Raw genomic sequence first — 23,129 nt, 5'->3', positions numbered from 1 at the left:
ATGTTCCATAAAAATATGAAAATAAAACCATCATATGGAAGTTATACGTATTGAGCCAGCATTACTATTTTGTGCAAGTCAAATACAATGAGTTTTCAATCAATGTTAGCAAGTTAGACTGTGAATCGAAATGCAGATCCACACCGCATCATAACCGGCTACTTCACAGTCCGTGACAGCTTTACTGAACTTTGACTGCTATCAGTCCTGTCATAAATGTAAATTTTTTCCTCTCGGTTATGATAGCAGTGACCTACAATGTTTTTTAGGTAATTCTGAAATTATCTGACACTATAAAGAAGATGTCCACATGCCAACAAACATACAAGTGGTGGTTACCTAAGGTGTCAGCAGCTGCAGGTCTGAATCCAAACTTTCCTAATCAGGATACAAACTTTTGCATCTGTGATTTTGGTTCACAAACCAACAAAATGAGCCTATACTGGGTAAAGCACCTCACAGCTGAATTTATCAGGGTGGCTGACAGGGCTGGATGCCTCCCAGTTAGCACTGGTCAGACAGAAGTACATCGCCACACAGTGTGGCGCAACTGCAACTCTGGGATGGCCTCCATCCCTGAATAAGTACATCCTGTTTATAACTTCTAATTGTTCATATTTTATTTGCTGCTCACCTTTTAATAACGTTGCTTCCCTTACAATGGAATGAGCTAGGGAAGAATGATACCAAGCTTAATTTAAATTTTTTTTAATACCTCCCATAAGCATAGTATTTCTTAAGCATTACTATTTGTTGAACTACATTCGCAAACATCCACTAAAGGACCACAAGGAGATTCACAACTACACACTGAAACATAATTTAAAAGGAAATACAAGCCAGAAGTATGGTGACTCATAGAAGTAATATAGCATAAAAACGTCTGCATTTCCCATCACATGCTTTTCCATTAAACAACAGGACATTTCAAGTTTGAGACAGTACCTGCAGGAGCTCACTTGTGACTGTAGAGAAGTATTTTGTAGATTAAAATACATTATTGGCATTAACTTGAGAGAAAAATGGATCCACATATGAAAGAGAAGGAGAGAGGAGAAAAGAAAGTAGTTTCACTAATCATTTTACTGATCAAAGAATTCATTTTCTAAGTGCTCAAACTTTGAGCCTTTCAGCGAGGACAAACTCTGAACCCCTTAATGATGCTCTGGAAGAATTCCTTCTCTTGAACTACAGCTAAAAGACTTGCAAAAAATGTTATTTCAACACTGAAGCAGTTTAAGTGACTGACTTATACCACAACGTATAAGAAATGCAACTCAAGCTTGGCAGAACAGAGCCAAATAAATAGTGATGATAAGCGACATATCTAACAATGTAGTCTCAGTGTCTTGCCATTAACACAATTATGTCAGTACGGTCAATCAGCACATTGCCTTGACTTTAAAGCAGGAGTCTGAATGCATGTTTTTAGAGTTGGAGGAGGAGGACAGAGGAGAATCGCTGCATTTAAAGCCATAGTTATTCATGGCTTTTTAGGAAAACAAGGTTATCCATTTATAATATGCTTTGTGCTGGAGTAACGCTAAAATGATTCTTATGAGTTCAATACCATCTGTAATAGCCCTCTGGCTATACAAAACAAAAAGGGACTCAAGACGAAGCATTCCTTTCACAAATGAGAAACTGATTTACTACCTGAAGTGATAATTAATGCCATTCAGTTTGGTTTCAAGTGGAGATGAATAGAACAAAACGAGAATGCACGTTCTCAGAGCGCATTCCTCTCGAAAAGGCTCTTTGCTACGTGCTGGGAGGACTGACAAACCTACACCAGCATTGGTGGCAAGTGATGGCATCTGCCAGAATTAGCTACTCCACACCAGCTGAATATTCTCCCAGAAACCACCACTGTGGCTTAGTGACAAAGCCTGCAGAGAAGACTGGATAGGCAGAAGCACATCTGTTATCCCAAGGCTGGGGGATAGTCCCTATGCTACTGTAGGCCACAATAGCAAGCTTTTTCTAAAGAATGTTCTTCAAATAAAATTCACTTACATAAAGACCTACTTAAAGGAGATCTGCCTGCTTCAAGATTTCAGTTTATTTTTTAAATAAACTGTTAAAATAACGGCAAGGCCCTGGCACAAGCCTCCAGATGCTGGGCTGCTCAGAAAGCAAGCTGCCTAAAACCCCTAGGTTGTGCCTTATGACTGCAGCTGTCCTGAGAAACCTCTGCTGGATGCTGAAGTCACAGCTGGGACAGCATCCAACAAGCCAAATCTTCACTGGAGATGAATTAGGTAAGAACTGTGCCTCTGCTAATAAATCAAATTTGCCATAAAACAACATACTAATATTCTTGGTACTTCCACCCTCTGAGATGCTCATTAGGGGCTTTTGAACTAATTGTGGTATCTGAGCAATAGGCTAACATGCCAAGTCATTCTGCCCCTCTAGCCTCTCAGACCAAATCTCCATAAGCTTCTTTGACCCACTCCTGGCTTTCCTGATACTCTTCTGTGTAACCCTCCTCTGATCCTCACTCAGCTCTCCTGATACCCTGACTTCTGCTGCATCCCTCATGCAGCTCCAATATCTGCCCTTCTCATGTGGCTCCCATTCTTTCACTGCTTCTCTTTTATTTCCTCCAGCATATACTGAGGATCCAAATACCTCATCCAGCTCTCCTTATTTCCTGCTCTTCTGACCTTGTGTCAGCTAGTAGAAAATTGGTCTGATCCTGTCCTTCAATCCTCTCTTTTCCTTCTCCCTAGCATTTTGATCCTTTTCTACCTCCATTTGTCCTGTTTTGATCCACTTTCAGCTTCCCCAGAGCCACTTCAATCCTCTCTGAGCCTTCTTTTGCTACCCTGATCCCTCTTCCACTCTCCCTGTGTGGCTCCAATTGCCCTTCAACATTTCTCTCTCCCTCCAAATCCTCCAAATCTCAAGCTCTGTTAACACATAGTATATACAATATGTGTACTGTGAAATCAGCAGGAATTTACCAGCAAAGAGACAGCTTGCAACTACTGCTGGGGAACATGACTGTGATTAAAGGAAAAAAAAAAAAGAAAAGAAGTCCACCATTCTCAACATCTATTTCTCAAACCTAAATATCTTACCTATTTTCATTGCATTTTGCCTGAATTATTAAGACATGGTCTTCTCAGTCCCAGTTTTAAACAGACATGCATATGTGTATACAGGTATCTCCACTTTCACACAAATTGGGTCTTATTCTCATTGTCCATTAACTATTTTGATCGAACAAGTACAAGGTGCTAGCAACAGATGTGCACAGCTTGGGCCGATATGGGGCACCTCAGCTGTTGCAGCAGCTCCCCCAGAGGCTGGCTCCTTGCCCCAGGCACTGCAGAACCACAATGCTGTGGCACGGCACCCGTATGCCCAGTCTCTCCATTCTCCTGTTCAGGTGGCACACGATGGCATCTACTGCTCACAGTGCCCATGTGGGAGTTCAGCTGAGTGCTGATTCATTCAATGACTGAAGTGGAAATATTTCTGTTTGCCAGTGGGGCACAATAAGTGGCTCCCCATTAAACGCAACCCCAGCGTCGCATGGCATGTGCAGATAAACGCACTCCATAGAACAAACTCGCACGGTTCAAGTTCTCAGGCTAAGATGGGAGCGTGCCAACGAAGGCCTCTCGCTAGGCGATCGCTCACAGGTATCTCACATCAGTAAAGGGGAAGTCTCTAAACAGCTGATGGTTCAAGTACGCCTCGAGTTAACATTTCTCTCTGTTTAAGGCTATAGCCTTTGCATCAGCAAAAATTCAGTAAGGAACATTAATTATCAAATGTGCCAGTTTTGTGACTATTAAGTACCTCATTAGATTCAGTTTTGAAAAATGCATTTATGAGCACTTTTATACAGGAGAGCATGGCATGTTTGGCATTATGTAACCCTTCAACATGAACCAGAAGTAGTTCACTTTTCAGTACATTAAATTTTTTTGATCAGTTTTGGTTTGAGGATTTTCTTAACATGCAAAATTTTAGATGGATTTTTAGCTGTTCTTGAAGAACAAGCTGCTCAAGATATTAGAAAAAATGGCATTCTCTTGCTCAGTTTAAATAAAATTTGTCCTTAGAGCTGCTACATGATTTTCATTTATACCTTCAGCATTAAAAGGTGGTTAAAAATAAAAATGTTGTCTACATATTGTGTATAAGCATATACTCATAAACACCCATTGCTGACAACACCACAATTCTTTCCTTCTGTTTATATTAGCACATACAGAGTCAAATTTTTCAGCTACAATATATTTCCTTTAGTCTGTCGGAAAGAAAACCTCATACTTCAACAAAGAAAAAAAAAGAAAAACTAAATTAAAACCATATTTAAAATGTATCATCTAGCCTAACCTTTACTCCATTAGGGAAAATATGCCTGCAAAAAAGATTAAATACAAATTTGCTTTGCTTTTAAACCTACTTAAGAAGCACCTATCCTATCTGTCCATATAAATTCCAATGGAAAACACGATGACATGCAATTACTAATCTCAATGTACACAGCTATGCCTCGGGGACTTGGTGGTTCATATTTTACTGTTCTGTAATCAAATACAGAACTAATGAGTAAAAATATGCTTCCCCCAATAAATTCCCAGCACCTGGACAAGTGTCTGACAGGGAAATGGAGGATGCTCACACAAAATTCATTCTGCAAAGCTATTAAAGTGTTATACTTGCCAACAAGTGTTCATTAAACAAGAATGAAGGATCTTTATGCCAGTTCCCTACCAAAGGCTTTTTAATATTTTAATGGAGAGTAAAGACTATTTATCTGAACTCTGATCAGTTAACGTTCAAATCTGTTATGAAGAAACAAGGAGTCTTTTATAATACCTTTCATAAAAATCCACTTTGCAATGCTTCAAATAAAGACTAAGAACTGTAAAAGATTATGTTGCATATAAACAAAATCAGTATCATTTTGAAATTATATGGTTATCCGTGGAGCTCCTTAGCATATTAGTATCATGTTGTATTTTTATTTAAAAAGTGGTTAGCAACATCCATGATACAAATGAAAAATAGAATTTGAGATGACATCACTTGTACCAGACTGTCTTCAGGCTGCAGGAAAGGAAAAAGCAAATATAATGGGACAGATGAAAGAAGTGGGAGGCTAATAGACTGCGCAAAGCTAGGCCATGTACCTGTTGGGAAAACAAAAGCTCTCCAAGAAACATGCAAGGAAGGCTGCCTGTCAGTATGTCTATCAAAAGGAACTGAAGTTTGAATCCAAATCAAAACCACATTTAATATAACCTACAAAAACAGAGGGACAGAGAGCAACAAAGATCAAATGTGCCCCTTAGACCTAACCATCGTTTTCTTTTGTAAGAAAACCAGTGATTTGGATTCAGGGTTTTGGTTTAGCCCTTCAGAATCACATGGTCAGACCTGATACATCCCCGGGTCTGAGAGTGAGTAAACCCAAAACGACGGGCTGGAATTGTCTCACACAAGCCAAGGGTCTGACAGTTTGACCCCTGTCTACTCTCCAGCTGTTTAGCTCTGGTGTGCCATACTACTTAGGACCACAGTCAGGCACATCAGTATCTGAGGCCTCGCAGCGCCTACAAACCAGGGCCCTGGCACCAGCAGAACAAGCCATAATGTTTGAGCACTGAGCCTAAGCCTCCCCACGCGGTTAGGGGAGAGGCCTGGGAAGCCCCAAATTCCCTGGGCAATGCCTCAGCCCAGCCCAGGTGCTCACCCATCTCCCCTGGGAGCACACAAGCAGCCCAGCACACCGCTCAACCTGCCACAAAGGGCCAGGCAGTGGAGAGCAGACTGTACTTGGCAAGTGGGCTTCTCTGTCCACCCAGGACTGTGAAAAGCCATTGCTTTCTCAAGGGCAGAAGAAGCAGCAGCCAGTTGGACCTTCACAAAATCCCAATCATCAGACCAGTCAGATGGTAAACGGGAGGCTCCCAGTTACCAGCTCTTCCCTTCTAGGGCTGCCCCAAATTACAGCTCTCATGGCAGTGTGCTGACCACCAGGCCATGGGGTGTTCTGGACATGGCTGTGCTCTAGTTCTCTCTCTAGTTCTCCAAAGCAGGCTCACCATAAAAGAGAGATGGGTGTAAAAAAGAAATAGACAAAGCTCAGGGAATCATAGCCTGAAGTTTTAGCCATTCATTTCTGTTCCTTGCTCCCACAGTGTTGATGCATTTTAATCCAGAGACCCTGACTGAAAGCAGAAGTAGCACAGGGAATGGCAGTCTAGTCCCAGGACCTGGTTCCCACACGTTTTCCTTATCTGGCAGCTTCTGAACCCATATGGAAGTCTATACTCCAAAACGTGATTTATATTGATTGTTTGGAATCTCCTGGAGTTTGGTGGTATTTAACAGCAAGTGCTCTGAATTGCTCCCAGAGCAATCCTGCAGCACTTTGGAGGAGAGCTCTCCTTTTCATCCTTGATCCCCACTGCCTCTCTACTCTTCCCCTAAGACTGACCCAGCTTCTCCTGAAATCAATGGAAAGACTGAAATGTCGTCCAAAAGAGGATGTGATTGTCACACATCTTCTAATTGTGCTTCACAGTCCCGATCTCGGTGTAGTACCACATATGTGGCTGTTTCATATTGGACAATAAAGATACAGCTTTCTTAAAGTTAAAAAAGAACTAAAATATCAGTGTGGATCATAAATATAAAGAGGTCAATATTTCAGAATCCGTGTAGGAAGCAATGTGAAAATACACATTTAAGATGCAAAAAAGAACAATTATATGGCAAGTACCCAACTGTGTGCACAGGTTTCAGTTATACAGACACATGTGCATATGTTTAAAGGATAATATTTTTTTTATTGTTTTAATTTAAACCTCTACTTCTGAATGTTTCTGAATTCTTTTTAGGAGAAAACCCAGATTTCTTAGCCTCAGCAGGTTTATGGTAGACTCTAACAACATTGATGCATATACCAATAAAGGAAAGTACTGTATTGTGGAAAGAAGTATTTTTAAGGCACATGAAAGTTAGGGTTTAATAGGGTGTGAAGTTGTCAGGGAAGGATTTGTGAGGCTGGGAGTTTAGTTTAATGCTTATTAATTAGAGCAGAATTGGCAGCTACAAATCTGAGGGGTGAAGTACCTTTGCCAATGGAATACATTAACTGGCATGCACAAAAGGAGTACGTATTATCCCCGATGTACAGACAGAAGCAGTGGCTTCCCCACCAACATGAAACTGCTATGCTTAAGTCTGTGATCCTTCCAACACCAAAACCAATGAATACACCCAGTGCCGTCTCACAAAGGTCAGACGTACTCTTGACCACATATGCAGACAGGCCTCCTGACATATTATTGGAAGATAAGAAAATATTTACATTAGCACGCAATGCTGCTTCCAATTAAACTTTACCTTTGATTGAACTAGGAGAAAGATAAGGACCAACAGATCAAACGGATAACACCTTGTCTATTAATTGCTGCCCTCAACAGAAGGCTTGTTTGATATTTCAATTACACTTGATACTGCCTTTCTTTGGCATGAACATTTTTAGAAATTCAGTTGAACTTAAGTAGGAACAGAAAGCCACATAAAAAAATCTATGCTCTTTCTCCATCACTTCTTCTAGTTCAAATGCTGATAAAACAGATCTGGTGTTTCTTTATGGAGAAGATGAATTAGCAATAAGAACAATTTTAAGTAGCTTTCTAACCCAGTTAAGTTATCACCCACAGTAAATATTATACTACTGAAGAGGTATTTAGATGCATTTGATGTCAACCTTATAATGCCAATGTAACACCATAATGGTTCCCTCAAGGACCAGCCTTGGAGGAACCAAACGTATGCCCTCGTGCATTTGTCAATGTTTTGAGGAACAATGTTTTGTAATTTCTTATGTGATTGCATTCATTAACTCCAAGTAGAATCTTTTAATTGAACTATCTTGGTAAGGCACCATGCGTGGTGATGGAGCTTTATAAATAATACATAATGATGGTCAAATAACGTGTGAGGGAAACTCTTTGTCATATTAAACTCCCATTTAAACAGGTGAGACACAGTCCAATAAATTCTCTGCAGGAATTTAAACTACATTGACATCAGTTATTCCTCAGCTGCTCTCCTACTCGTCAGGACGCACATCCCGATTTTGTTGCTGAATTCTCATTATTTCAGTCTCCCGCTTTACTTTTGCTGGATTGAGCGGCTGATGGGGTGAGAGTATGTAATAGCTACTGAAAGCTGCAGAAGAATCAGTGAGATATAGCTGAGATCCACTGCATTAGTGGCACTGCTAGGAATGACTGGCATATTTCCAATATTTGATTTACGTAGACTTTAATCAGTATGTACAATATCTCTTTCCCTAAAGCAAATCTATTGTGTAATCTTTCATATGTAACTCTATGTATTCGTGAGAAGTTATAACACTGATCCCTGCCTTTTGTCATTCTCTTTAGTGAAGCTGTTTCCTTATATTGTATGCTTTTTTTATTATTACTACACACAAAATAAGATCTATGTGTTAATTATACTCACTTCACACCTTTCATCATTTTATTGTAAAATGTAAGTTTTCTACTGGTCAGCTAACAGTTCTGAAGCATTACAAAATACCTCAGGCATACCCATTCCATCCCCCTCCGTTCCTCAGTGAGGCAGGTTTCACCTTTCCCAGGTGATCGACTCAGCCATACAAGTTTGTGACCACAGGTACAACACTGAGCAATTTATTTCTAGTAGTACAGGTGTCCCAGCTACATAGTCTCTGGAAGACCACGAACCTTCCCATAAACTTAGAAATCACGTCAAATAATAGGAATAATAAGGGTCAGAAGGAAGACTGAAGGGTCATATTAATCTGACAGGTATTTGGGTCAATATTTTGCCCTGAGTCACAACATACAACTAATTTTAACTCCAGAAGATGCACTTTTTTCCTCCTTTCCATTTATTTATTTATTTAAGGAGAAAAGCTCTTCCACCAACCAATATTTTTTAAAGGAAGGACAATTTTTCTAATCTACTTTACATACTAAAATGTCAGCATGTTTGTTGGACCAGGCTAGCTGATGAATAAATATAAGATGACACAAATTGCTCGGAACAAGTGATATATGCATAATAAAGTTAGAAAGTAAAGTGGCTATCATCAGTTGCCATTTTGATATCCACAAGGAAAGAGATCACACTCTTCTTTACACATAACTCTGCCAAGTAAAAGGGAATAAGAGATTTCCCCCCCAGTTTTCAGTAAATGCAACAGATTGCTTTCGTACTAAAACCTGGAACAAAGATGAGGCTTGTCTCTGTACATTACAATGCCTTACCTTATAAGGAAGCTTTTGACAGCCCAAGATTAAACTCATGAAAGCTAATGAAGATTCCTCCTTAATACACATTTCTTTTTTCCAGTTCGGACTTGAAGTGACAACATTACAGAAATACCCTGGAGGTTTTTATTTAAATAGCATCCTATAAAACAATGTCCTCTTGTCAGTCAACACTAATTCTGCAGAAGTCAGGCTATAAATCTGTCCAAAGGCCAGCAAAGTGCTTAACTTGGCACATCCCTAATAAAATTAGGAATGTGAGTTTATTACATGAACCTTAAGTAGGTTTGGCCAAGATATTAAGATTTTTGCTTATGGCAACCATGGCTAATGTGGATTGGTATTTTCATTATAACGCACCCCACAGCATTTCCCAGTAATGTCTCAGGTTTCCAAATTGGACAATAATTTTCTACACTATCTGACACATCACTAGGTGTTACAGATGAAACTGTCACTAAAGCTGCACACTCTTTAACCATACTTAAAGATGGTAAAGGTTTTTCAATAATGCTAATTCTACTGAATAAATGAGGGCAAATTAATTAATACTTCTATTAATGTAACCTGATTTCACTTTGTTCAAGTAAAGAAGCACTTACAGGCTTTTAACCCAAGCTCAGATGTATTGTTTCAGCTCAAGGCAATTGAGAAGTGATTTATACTGTAATAAGTTGAAAGGCATGTTAAGAAAAACAGTGAGAATGTAGATTATACAGTCTATATTTTAGTTGTTTTCAGCCAAATATGCTTCTTGATGATATTGATGCAGAATATCTCTTCCGAACAGTATTCTATACGGCAGACTCCTGTTGTAACTCCCTTCTCACTGTCTTCCACACTGTATTTTTATGTTACAGAAACATCTTTCCTTCAAGAGAAGAAACATACTCTGAGGCCCAGGAACGGAGATGACATTAATCACCTTCTCACCCGGCTAAAAAAGTACAGATGATTAAAGGCTTCTCGTTATTAGTGCCTGGTGCAACTTGAGGCACCACGCTGCCCACTGCATTACAGCCGCTACAACAGGAAAGATGCTGCTTACGATGCTGCAATATCAGACACGTGGATGTGCAGAGTCACTAAAGTTCACTTCATGAAAAATACAATATACTCTGGGAAGGAAGTATGATTGATGCCCCCTGAGCAGACTGTTTATCAGACAAACACATTTTGCAAACTTTGACATAAATTGTTCGTTTTCTTATCGTACTGACAATATAAGAACAGTACCTTTGTAGAAACTTCCTGAAAACTCTTTAATGACCTCTAAACAGTGTTATCTTATCGTCATCTGACTTTCCACTACAATAAATCATTTACAAATAGGTTAAAAGAAAAATTGATATTCGAAATATGGATTTATTTTCCATAGACTTCAAGGTGTAGGGAGCCTTCTCAAGGAATAGTTATAACGCTGATAAAGCACTCAAGTCTCTTTGTGCCTGCAGTTGTTTTGTGAGAAAAGAAAGAACGACTCTCATTGAGGAGTCTTAGGAGAAATGAGATGAACATTTCCAGTTACAAGGTCTTTGTGTGTAAGGCTATGACAACATTGTTCACTTTGAAAAAAAAGAATTACATATGCAAATCCCTACTTGGTGTATACCACAGAAAGAAGCAATATGGTGGTGTTTTGGGTGTGCAAGCAGCTTGTGAACACAACCGGTGACCTGCCCAATACAGATGTATCCAGAGCGCATTATCAGCTTCTAGGTTATCACACAACACACCATATACATTTTTAGTAGTCTAACACATGCTTAATTAAGATTTCAAAAACTTTGAAAATAAATTTTTGCTCAAAATAAACCAAACCAACTTTTTTTTTTGGTGTGTGTGTGTGGCTGCATTTGCAGCTGTTATTGCTTTTGTCTACAAAATCTATATGAAGAATGCATTTGGTGACAGAAATGTTCACCAAATCAGCAATTAGGAAAAATGGATGGAAGGGACGCTTCCCACCTGAAATAAAATACTCACCATAAGAATTAAACTCACATAGCTCACATAGGGACAGGAAAAATACTACATGATCTAGGTGACTAACAAAATGTGCTAATGATTTTTCAGACTCTGAAAAATCAATTTTCAAAGGACCTGTCTAAAACCAAGAATATTTTCTTGGAATTACTCTCGGTGCAATTTCAAACAATGAGTATTTTCACAGATGTTGCAAAGCTGTTGGACAATCTGAGAAGATATGAAGTACGTTAGTTACTTGTGTGAATAATTTACAGCCCTGTGGATAATGCTAGCAACAAAAAAGGCTACATCTACCTGCACATTAGCAGGGGAGCACAAAGCTCCTGTAAACCAACACAGCTCCACAGTTTTCCCATTTTCTTCCCATCTGTGGAGTGTCTGTCAGTACCATCATAGTCCCAGGATGGCAGTCTTCACCTGCAGTGCAAATACGCTGAACGCAACAGGGTGGCTTCTGAACTTGACCAGGCACCCCAGCATTTTCATGCCTTTTGTTAGGCTTTCCCTACAATGTGAAGGTGCACTTGGATGAAGCGCACCTTCATGCTGAATGCTGACTTCTGTGGAATGACCTAACAAAACTCCTGCATCTGGGTACCTCAAAACTGTGCTCAGTGTAGGCCTCAGTTCAGAAGAGAGCTCTGCAGAATAAGCCACAATTCCCTTCCAGGGCTATAATTAAAGCATCTCCCTTTCTGAGAGAGACTTTTGAACAGCACGGCAGTGGATACTAAAAACCTCTCTCGATCCTTCTGATCCCCCTCGATATCTCATTAAATTGACAGACCACAGCCTATTACCATACTTTTGCCAATTGCACAGTGGTTGCATGATCTAGAAAAGAACTTGTACTACATCACCAACTAAACTAATATTCCCTAGTAACCTTTATCCAATTTACAAATCCTTCTCTCTCCAGAGATGAAAGGCCAGAGCACTACTCCATACTCACCCAGTATGGAGTGAGCTCCCGGTATCTCACGTGTAAGAATAAAGGAGGTAGAGAAACACAACAAGTCTTAGAGCTGAAAAACTTTCATTGAGCAATGTAATTTACTTCGATTTAACATGAATAATCATATGCAGGTAGAGAGTTTTTATGTTTTACTGCTCTCCTTAATTCCACATCTCCTTACCACAGATGGTACGGGCATAAATCATTTCACCACAGTCCTGAGTAGAAGGGTTTTAAAAGGTTACCCAGTGCTGGATTGCAACTCCTACCTAAATGCCCAGCCAAATTGCCTACTACATGATTTTGGATGTCAGGGTCAGAAAACTGCACCGACATGACTCATTGACACTGAAACGAAAGCTCCATAGTACAAAGCCAGGGGAAAAAACAAACAAAATAGTGTTGGGTTTTTAAAGTATGAGTTTAGAGAGCAAGTATTACAGACAAAACTGAAGTCGAATTTAAAAGTTTTTTAAAGCTACCTTTAAAACTACAATGGTCCCCAGCTCTTTGCTTGAGATGAAAAAAAGTTGATTTCCTTCCAGTATTTACTATTTGAATTACATGTGTAAAACATCATGTTAAACATACATACAGACTGCAGAAAAAAAACCACCGCAGTACAGCATGTCATTAAACCACCTTAGTTATCAAAACTTAATGAGCTCTGAAATAGATACAATCCCAATATTGCAGGTCATAAAAAAGATTTTACTTGTGACCTACATCATTCACATAGAAGAATTAAGAAATTAGGCCATCTTTCCACTTCCCATTCACTGTTTAAGTGCTTGTTCACAGTCTAACTCCTAAGGGCAAGGAAAAGCACCAGATTCGGCAGCTTCTTCTGTGCTGCAAGGCATCGTAACGCAGAGCTGCTGAGGCTCCAGTGCACTGCCCACACTCCTGCACAAACCACTGAGATGGACAATGGGCAAACTTCATCTTGGCTTAGCTAGGCAAAAATGTGGTTTGGGTTTCATTCTACAGTGTAGTACGATGTAGAAGATTGAGTGGAAACAACAGGCCTCTGAAAAGCCACGTGCAGCATGCAGTCTGTAGCACAGCTGCCATCATGTTTAGTATATATGGAAAAATGATGCTCAGAAAAAAAATCTGAGTACCTGAACAATGCTATGATTGCTTAAAATTATTACTTTAAATTTCAGCTGAAGATCTGACCAGAGTACCCACTGGTTTTACAGTTAATTTGGGGAAAGCAGAGAAAAGAGAGCATCTGAGCATGGCACAGGTGCTACCAGGGACCCAAAGGCTGCTCTTGCGGAGACACTTTGATTATTGACAAAGCCAATAAGTTTCTGATAAAACCAGAAGGGACAGACAGCATCGTGATTCAGATGTGCTTCATCAAGTCTGCATACACACAGTGACAAGTCGGGACTGCTTCACTTCTGTCTACGCTTTGATTCAATTAACTGCAGTGAGATTAAGGGACGAGAAAAACAGGGAACAGAAATGTGAAATCAGTCTGCCAGGCTGTGTGTATCCCAGCAGGAAGTACAGTTAATTCAGTAATTCTCAAATACCAAATGATCCACCCTCACAGCTCTTCCACAGATATCCACCACAGCATCTCTTCCAATGCAACCTCTTTTGGCTGGGTAATTTAAAGGAAAGCAGCACATTGCTGGCAGCCTACTTGAGTCAAAAGCCTTCCCCCCCGACCCTCACCCATTTCTAATTATAATCTGTCCCTGTCTTGTCTCCTATGCAGTTTAAATTAAAATCATCCCTTTCTCCTTGAAGAAATCTACATTACATGCCTGCAAGAAAAGGAAATTACGTCCAATACACGTACAAATCATCACTTGATTATAATACTACAGTGTATTTTAGAAAAGTCCAGTGAAATCTCTGGTTTAAAAAAAAAAAAAAAAAGGAGAGCAAAATCACCTACAGAGCCACATGAATCCTTTTGGAAGGATTTGTTTCTTAGAATCCCCTAAGTAATAAATAAATAAATAAATAAAATAACGCACAAGCAGAAACACAGTTCCATCTTCAGTATGCAAATGTCAGAGCCCAGTCTGATGTCAGCTTGAAAAGATAATGTCATGCAGAAAATTAAGACCATCTGATGAAATAATATTGCAAAAAGTAGTTTGAGAAAGTAACTTCTTGAACATAAGTTTCATAGATTTCCACACCAAAATACAAGGTGTACTTTTCTTTTTTGCCTGGATAAGATTTGAATATTTCATTCACATTTTTCTTTTCTTTCATAGAGAAGAAACTGAGAAATGTGAGTAGGGTTGGTATAAAAGCACATTTTAAATTAAAACTTTAGAGATAGGTTTATTGGAAGGAACTAAATGTTTCATCACCATATTCATTTAGTAATATGAAATTCATTTAAATTAATGTGGATAAATAATGCTGCCTCTGATATTAACATTCCTAAAGCTAGTGCCCTACTAAGAAAAAAAAAATCATTTTGCAAGCTATCCAGCCTTCAAAGTGGTATGCAAAGGTCTGCAGTAAGTTACAATCCATTCTGAACTGAGAAAATCCTCGACACCTTCAAAACTGGTACTATAAAGTACCAGACCTCACAGCGTTCTCTTATGGCCTAACAGGAGGGTGTGTGAGGAGATTCTGACCCAACAGTGTTGTACATGCTAAGTCTTTTTTCCCCGCCCTGTTCTTAGCTCCCACTTTCTCATCCCAAATAAAATAAAAACTCAAAAGAGCTTCTAAACGTCGTCTCCTGCCTCCAGTTTCCACTTAAAAACTCACTTTTAAAATTACTGTAGCTTTAGCATAGTAGAACTGCTCCACTTCAGAACCCTCCCATGGACAGCACACAGTCTCTGCGGACCTGAGAAGAGAAGCATCTTCATGGTGAGTAAATGCAAAACATTTTATCTTCTTTCTTCACCCTTCAGGGGATGAGAAAGGAAGAGTTTCAATTCAGCAAATTCCTGTTTGTGGAGACTTTTTCGGAAGGGCTTCTTGTTCATTTAGAAAGCTGGAATTGCAATTGTGTAGGAGAAAGCACCTACTACTAAAGGGAGTTGGTGAAGAATGGGTTACAGAGTCACAGAGTGGTCGAGGTCGGAAGGGACCTCTGAAGATTGTCTACTCCCACGCCCCTTTCAAAGGTGGTCAATAACATCCACCAGCTCCCTCAGCACTTGTGAGGGCATCCCATCGGCCCACGGATTTTGCACGCACCCGCTGGATGCATCCCGACACTAGAACCGCGTTTTGCTGACTACCCCGTCTCTAGAACTCTCCCCTTTCCCACCTTTCCTAGTTTAAAGCCTTCCTTGCGAGGCTGGCTTCAATCTGAGTTGAAGCTCTGAATCCCTTGAACAGTGAGTAGTCAGTTCCCCCTGCCTTGCATGAGGAGAGAGCAGTGAAGTCTCAACAACAGTGCGGTGCCTGGTTAATGGGGTAGAGAGCTGACAGAGGCCCTTTGCAAAGTGGATTACAATAGGATGGATGACCTGTGCTGGATGAATTATTGTCAGATAGTTCCTTGAAACATTACTATGTAAAGTTACAGCCTTGTTAAACCACATTCTTGGCGTCTTGTTTTTCTTCCGTCAGGGATCGGGACAAAGAAAATGTGAAAGGCAGGAGAAACATTTCCTGAGTTGCTACCACAGTTGTTTTGTTCTTTAAGGTTGTATCTCCAGCAGGAGAAAAAGCCTGATGAGGTTTTATTTGAGCAGAAGTTAGTGTAGTGGATTTATAGAAGGAATTCATCTTAGGAACACATTTAAAGCAGAAAAACCAACCAAACACACAATTAGTGTACATAATTGAATCAGTTCTGATATCTTGCTACTTTTACATAGTTTAATCTGTTCTTTCATTCTTCCTACCACCTGAAAACCAGGAATGTTTGCAATAGAGAAATAAAATAAAAACACCAATAAAGCATTGAATTAAAAATATTGTCATGTAAAAATACTGTAATATGAGATCACCCTATTTCCGCATTTTTCTCTTCCTGGATTTTTTGGGGTGTACTTCAGAATTATGTTCTGACAAGGTCAGGTGACAGTGGTAAGGGCTCAGAGTTTAACACTGGAAAAGGAAATTCAGTTAATCAAAAAACCAAACGATTTCCCTAAGAATTACTTGGCCTGTCCTATTCTACTTTACTGCCTGCCTCTCCACCTTTTTTCCATCTTGCCTTCACACACTTTTAAAGATGCATCATTACATTCTGCACCTTGCTGTCCAAGGCAAGGGAAGGAATAAGAGGATGAACTTGCCCTGTGAGGTCACTCAGCAATTACTTTTTTGAAAACACAGCACTTTCTGATACTACCCTGTCTCTAGAACATAAAACCGAAGGCTGAATGGGTTGGGTCAGAAAAGTTTTAGTAATCTTGGCAAATAACGACTTGCATTGAGAGAGTCTCTGTGGCTACTTCTAATGCACTGTGACACACGGCAGCTCCTTGTGCCCACCCGCACAGCCCTGCAGATACAATCTCCATCTGTACCTGTGGATTTGGGAGGAACATTGAGGAGACAACACATATTTCTACTGATTACACAGCCTTATTCTGTTGTATGCACTGCTTTAGCGATTGCTGTTGACTGCACAGTCAGTAATGAGGTAGGAAATGCCTAGCTTATAACTACTATGCATAATCCAAAGGAATTTCACATTTTGACCCTGGAACTTGCAGCTTCTTCCCTTGCTTAAGGCAACAGCCTGGGCAGGCTACGGGGCAGAGGAGGTGAGGCGGTGCTGTACCTCCTGGCACTCTCTGGCCCAGAAAGCAGCGTGCAGCGGTACCAGCGGGTATCAGCGTGTGCAGTAAGCCAGCAGCAGTCCCCTAAAGCTGCACATGGACACAGGGCTCTGCACTCTTTGCACAGCAGAGACCCGGAGAAGCTCTCATTTGTTCCTTCACTGCAGGCCACAGCTAACAAGGGGAACCAGGCACCACAGCACTCCTGTAAGTGCAGACTTGGCCCGTTCACTGAAACCAACAAATCAAACTATGAAAACTTCTCACTGTTTAGTATGAAATATTTTGAGGAAAGCGTTAATAGAAATAGACTCTTTCCTCAAGTCTTCCCCTTTTCAACCAGACAGCACAGTTTCTTTCTGAGAGTCCATGTCATCATTCAGCTGTTTCTTCTGGCAAAGCCAGAATCCAGAACAGAGTCTTCATGAAAAGGAAACCAATAAATTAGCCCTCTTTGTGAGCAATTTGCCGTTAGTTCTGTTCTCTCTGCCTATTAAGATTCTTTATTTGTTTCACCAAGAGATTTCTGCTGACAAGTCTATTCATTTACTACTAGCCTAGATAAAATGCTAATAAACAAAATGTCAAAAAATGTATTCATACAACTTTCCCCCTTTCACTGGGCTTATTATTAAAGGGACCATAGAACTAAACACTAACATCTGGCAAAATCAGGATGCTTGTTTCTCACCCCCTCAAGGCTAGGCCCTATTTCAGGCCTGAAAACAACTCATGAAAGAATTATCTGAAGCTTTTATATTTCTCTGGTCTGCCAGGCAGGCTCAGAAAAGCTCCCCGCCCCACTAATTTCAGCAACTGTACAACCCCCCATCAAAACCAAACAGGAATACTTTTACGGAAAGATACTACACAATGCTACACTATCTGTAGGCTTTTTATGGCACCCCATGGATGTTTTACAATGGGATTATACCATTTTGTTAAACTTCAAATAGGTTGGCACCATTCTAACTTCTACAGAGTGAAACAAACTCTCTGGGACCTTCCTCTGCTCCCTTACCAGCTTATGCTCTGTTAAATCTCCAACTCCCTGCCATTAGACTAGTGTGGAAGAAGTGAATCAAAGGGAGCTCTTTGGCTGGGGACTTTCAAGAGAATCCCCTTCTTAGCCTACCTGTGTGAGCAAAGTTCAGGTGTATGGAGGGGGCAGCACCTAGATGTTGTCACCCCTCAACAAAGAGGCAGCTGAAAATGCAAATATGAATTAAGGAGTCAGAGAGCGAAGGCTGCAGACAACCGGCCATTGGGAACCAAGTGAGACAGGCTGTCATTAACTGGGCATAAAACATCTAGCTAGAGTGCCAAGCTGAAAGGACTCCACACAAGACTCCTGTGTGTTTTCTCATAAATCTTGCTCCTACAGAAATTCTTAATATTATCATTTTCTTTACGAAAGCCTGCTTGTTCAGCCTCGTCAAATGCAAGACAGAAAGCTGTGTTGAGGCTCCGGTAAGATATTCCTTCTCACCTCACTCCCCATTTCCTTTTAGCTTGGAACATACGATCCCTCAGCGATAGCTGAATGTTTTGTGGAGTTGGCAGGAGCACGTCTCTCCAGTCAAAGCTGTCAGCTGTCCTAATCTTTTTTGCTAAGCATATCCAAAATGAGATGGATGGGAAACGCAGCCTTGCGTGCTTTCACATGTGGAGGTAGAGTTCTGCAGTGCGAATGGCTGATTATTTTATTTTTGGAGTGCGTCATGTGAACCATTCAGGTGAGAGGAAGAAAAAGCAGACCTGAACATTTCCATCCTGCTTGAACTCTAAATGAGACACCTACAATACCAAACAAAAAGGTACCCTCAGGGCACTTTTATACATTTATTATAAAACAAAGATTAAAACAATTATATGGAAATTAAGGATAATATGGAACATTTGTCTTCCTCTCAAACAGTAACATGGCCTAGTTCAACAAATAGCTTCACAGCTTGAGGCACACTGCATGCAAAATGATAAAATGGCCTGGGCTGAGAGGACAGCCTGAATGGCTCAGCTCTGTTAGGTGCATCTCTCAGATCAATGAGAAAGGTCATATTTCACTGCACTACTACTCTTTGGCAGGAAAAAAAAAATGAAATAAAGTTCTCATAAGTTTTTACAAGTACATTGGTGAAAAGAACACAGACATAGCCCTTGTTCACAAGCTCAAAAAGCTAAAGAACCAGCACGGTGAATATGACGGGGCTTCCCCCCCCACACACCACCTTTTCACCCCCCATCCCCACCCACAAACTGCAGTTCATAAAAGATGTTGCTCCTTACACAGCTTTAGAATCTGTCGTGATTTTCTCCAAGCTACAAGTGCCACACCTAAGCAAGTCACAGCTCTGGGGTTTTACTTTTAAAGTAACGTATGTTCAAATATAAAATGAGAGTGATACTATTACTCCAGTTTAACTCCTTTGCTTATGGAAGCTTCTCCTTCAGAGATGTAAATCCTTTTGCAGCAGCTGGGTTGGGAACATTCTGGTTTTGTAACACACTTTCTCTATTCGGGTGGCACCAAATGACACCCTTTTATTATTATAACCCACAGCTTTTCTCGCTATAAAATTTCACAGATACTTCCAAGTTTAACTTTTAAAAACGTGTAGTAAGGTAAATCATGGAACTTCAAAAAATATATGCTTTTCTTGGGAGAGGCTCTGTTCAATTACGAGGTTGCAGAGAAGGCACAGAGCAAAAATCCAGACAAATTTAAAGCAGCCTTGATGTTATAAGCATGAAAAAAACCAGAAGAGGTGGAGAAGAAGATGATCAATAATGGGAAGAATCACTAAAACTCATGTTATCCTGAGATTTGAGAAGTATTCACCTAACTCATTACTATCACTAGCTTTTCTTTTGGGAACAGGTTTTCCACAGCAGCTGGAGAGAAAATATTGATATAATTTTCATAGTTTTAGGAATCTAAATAAAAACCTTTCTGCTTTTAGTCACAAAAGCTTAGAGAACCTGTGAATTATTGAGTAACAACACCCTTTGAGGTACATTAAAACACAAGGTTTTCATTACTACCTAATACTACTTATCTGAAAGAAACTTATTGCTTAATTACAGGTTTTTTTAATGTTGAAGCAATAACCATTGTTATGATTATAAATCACATTCTGAAGTTTATCCAAACAAGACAGCAATTTACCTTCACAAAGGCAGTGTAGTGTTAAAACTTTTTTTTTCTTATACATTGAATAATACTGTCACATACAATCTTCTTGATGTTAATGGGTACACTTGGAATATGGCAATATTACACAAGTAAAACTGTAACACAGTTTGTCCCGAAACATGTTTAAGTGTGATCTGCCCTATTAAAGCAACAAGAAGTCATTTTCCCCTCTCTTTTACAAATGTTTTGAATATAAGAATTCATCAGGATTTAGGAGATTAAGAAACCACTGTCCATGAAAAAAAAAAAACAAACACAAAACCTGCAGATATTTTCATTAGTTCTTTTATGAGTTGGCAGCAAATATTCTAGCTGTGAACTTTTATGAAGCTATAAATATAAAGGACCTTCTGATACTGGTATGATGATAATTCTAAATTTCCTCTTTGCAGCTGCAGTTGATCCCCTGTATTTGGTTAAAAAAAATCTCTCTTTTTGTGATTTAACAGAGAAAGTTGGCTCAACTACTGTATTGCCTTTGAGCACTTTGAGTGGAAGTTCATGAATTAAACCCACATGGCAACACAACCCCCCCCCTTCCCCACCTTTCCCTTAAGGTAGCTATAAAATGTCAGTAGAAAGCCAAGCTGTTTATTTTACTTAGCATTTGATTCGGTAAGTAAATGAGTTTCTAGTGGGGCTTATGTGCAAAGCACATCTTTGCAACGAGCTCCTTTACATCACTGAACTTTTATTAAACTACACCATAAATATTAAATAAATCCTTACATGTTTAAACTTAATACAAAGCAAAAAAAAGAAGAATATGCAGGTAAGTAACAGACTTGCTGGCAACCTATTCCCTGAAAGACTAGGATGTTTGATCATGAGGGGGGGAAAAAGTTCTTTGCTACTGACAGCTTTTTACAAAACTTGATTTCCCAGGGGATTTATCTTCTGGGAATAAAATTTAAAGAGGGATTTTGTCTACATTTTGCTATATATTCCAGAATCTCTATGGTGAATATTATTCCTAAATTACCCTGATAGATTTGCACCACTCTGGATTTGTTTGAATACGAAGAGTCAATACATTCCACTTAATTGCCTAATAAACACAAGGAAGACTCATTTTACTCACAATATCTTGGGAAAAGGGCACAATTTGAGGCAGAAGGGATCTCATTCCCTTGGTCTCTCAGTCCCTAAACAAATACTAGAACAGGAAAAAAAAAAAGCCATCTAGAAACTCTGCAAGAGAAGTGAGTGTGTTGGGCCTGCAATTACTGCAGCAACATCACACACATATTACTTCTTTTTCACTGCGTGGTTAGGTTTCTCAGAAGCTTGACCAGAAGGAAGGTACATTAACCAGGCTGCCCAGATACATGCCAAAACTCTCTGTGAGCTCAGCTGCATTTGCTTCTATCTGTCCCAAGGCAAACTGAAGATCAGCATAACTAATGGAAAGTTATCAATCATGCAAAAGAAGAAAGTCACAATTAGACACCCGTTCTTTGTATCTGTAAATCTAAGAAGCTGGATGTAGTGTCATTATTCACCAACTCTGCTTGAGATTATGAAATAAGGTCAGAAAGCAAACTCTGCAGAGTACATATGTACTGGACTAAGGATGGCCTCTACCCTGAATCTGACGAGCTTGGCTGGAGTCCTACACTCAACATAAAACGTATTTCAGAGCTGAAACAGCCACTGTGACAGGCTGCTATCCACATCTACTGATGGGAAATGGAGGGAGCCCTATATCTCCCTCGTTTTTGTATACAGTTCATTTTCCTATGATTCAAATGAGTAGTGTAGTATGCTTGATGCTGAAGCTAAAAAAAAAAAAAGTAAACAGCTATCAGCCCTATTTTTTTTTCTAGCACTATTCTGTAGTGGTCTGAATATGTCTGCCTTGCAATTTAAAACAGACAATATTTTTGGAAAGAAGCTGTAACTGCAGTGAAGAGAACAGAGGGCCTCTGTCCCTCTTTCCATGTGTCTCTATTTTACAAAGCAGACCACAAATTGAAACATCGGAGAATTCTTATTTGCTATCATTTTAATAATTGAGAAATGCATCTCAGTTCAAGTACACAGTTTTCTAAGTTTCCTTCGGAAAAATACAGTTGTAAAGTGCCTAAAAGCATATTATTACTGAACAGTGGCTTATTAGGTGCTCTACAGGTCCACTGTAATTAAAAATATTGCCACACGTATGGAAAGTAGTCCAGGTGCGCAGGTGCTTCCATTTGTCTCCTTTACAGTGTTGGGCACGTAAAGTTCAAGAAGTGCATGGATATAACTTAGAAACCTAATTAGACCATTAGAAGTAAACTCCATTAAAAAAAACAACCTTCAGCTTTAATGATAAACTTTAGCCATTTCAAATTTAATACTGCGCTAGCAAGTAAAACTACCATTGAATAATTCAACATTCTGTAACATAAGGCGAGACAAGAGGAATGAGAAAGTGCGATTGCTATTTTCATTACGATGTGCCTTTTTGGGAGGTATAGTATAAACCTCATATCACTGACACTAATTATTTTGGCATTTTATTGGCAGTCACAATTAGAAAAAATGTAAAAATTTCTAAGAGCAAAACAAGTTCTTGGCTAGATTTCTTCAGCCTGATATACTTCAGACTTTTATTTATGGCTAAATTGAAGCTGGATGTCAAATCTGGGTCCCTTAGAACAAAATCTTAATAATTAACTGGCAAAACTGAACATGATCATTTCTGACACACCTACACTGGTAATTATTGCTTTGAGGCCATTTACTAATGAAATTAATGTATTCATTGCCCTAACAAATTAGCATAACTCATACATAATGCCCCACATTTCAAGACCTTCCTAGAAAAACAACACTTAATACCGCAGAGTGAAATGGCAAGGGCATTACATGGAGACAGTATTCACTGAATTACTACATGTTAAAACCACAATAGCCAAGTGTTATAAAGCAAAAATGTAAACACAATGTGGGTATTGAAACCATTAATA

At 39.5% G+C, this 23,129-nt stretch overlaps 1 protein-coding gene across 6 annotated transcripts in view; it reads right to left on the bottom strand.

Annotated features, from left to right (window-relative positions):
• Positions 1-23,129, bottom strand: part of LOC310903636 (uncharacterized protein) — a 503,466-nt gene that overhangs the window by 132,612 nt on the left and 347,725 nt on the right. Inside the window, exon 10 of one of the 6 annotated variants that reach the window (XR_014587632.1) lies at positions 15,063-15,085. The exons of the other annotated variants lie outside the window; for them this stretch is intronic. The gene's annotated coding sequence lies outside the window, so the exon portion shown is untranslated. Of the gene's footprint in view, positions 1-15,062; positions 15,086-23,129 lie in introns of those variants that run through there. 6 annotated transcript variants of the gene reach the window in all.

This window comes from Anser anser (genome assembly GCF_964211835.1).
Source record: "Anser anser genome assembly, chromosome: 8".
NCBI lineage: Eukaryota > Metazoa > Chordata > Aves > Anseriformes > Anatidae > Anser > Anser anser.
Note: the sequence above shows the minus strand (reverse complement) of the source record. Positions and strands in the feature narration are given on the sequence as shown.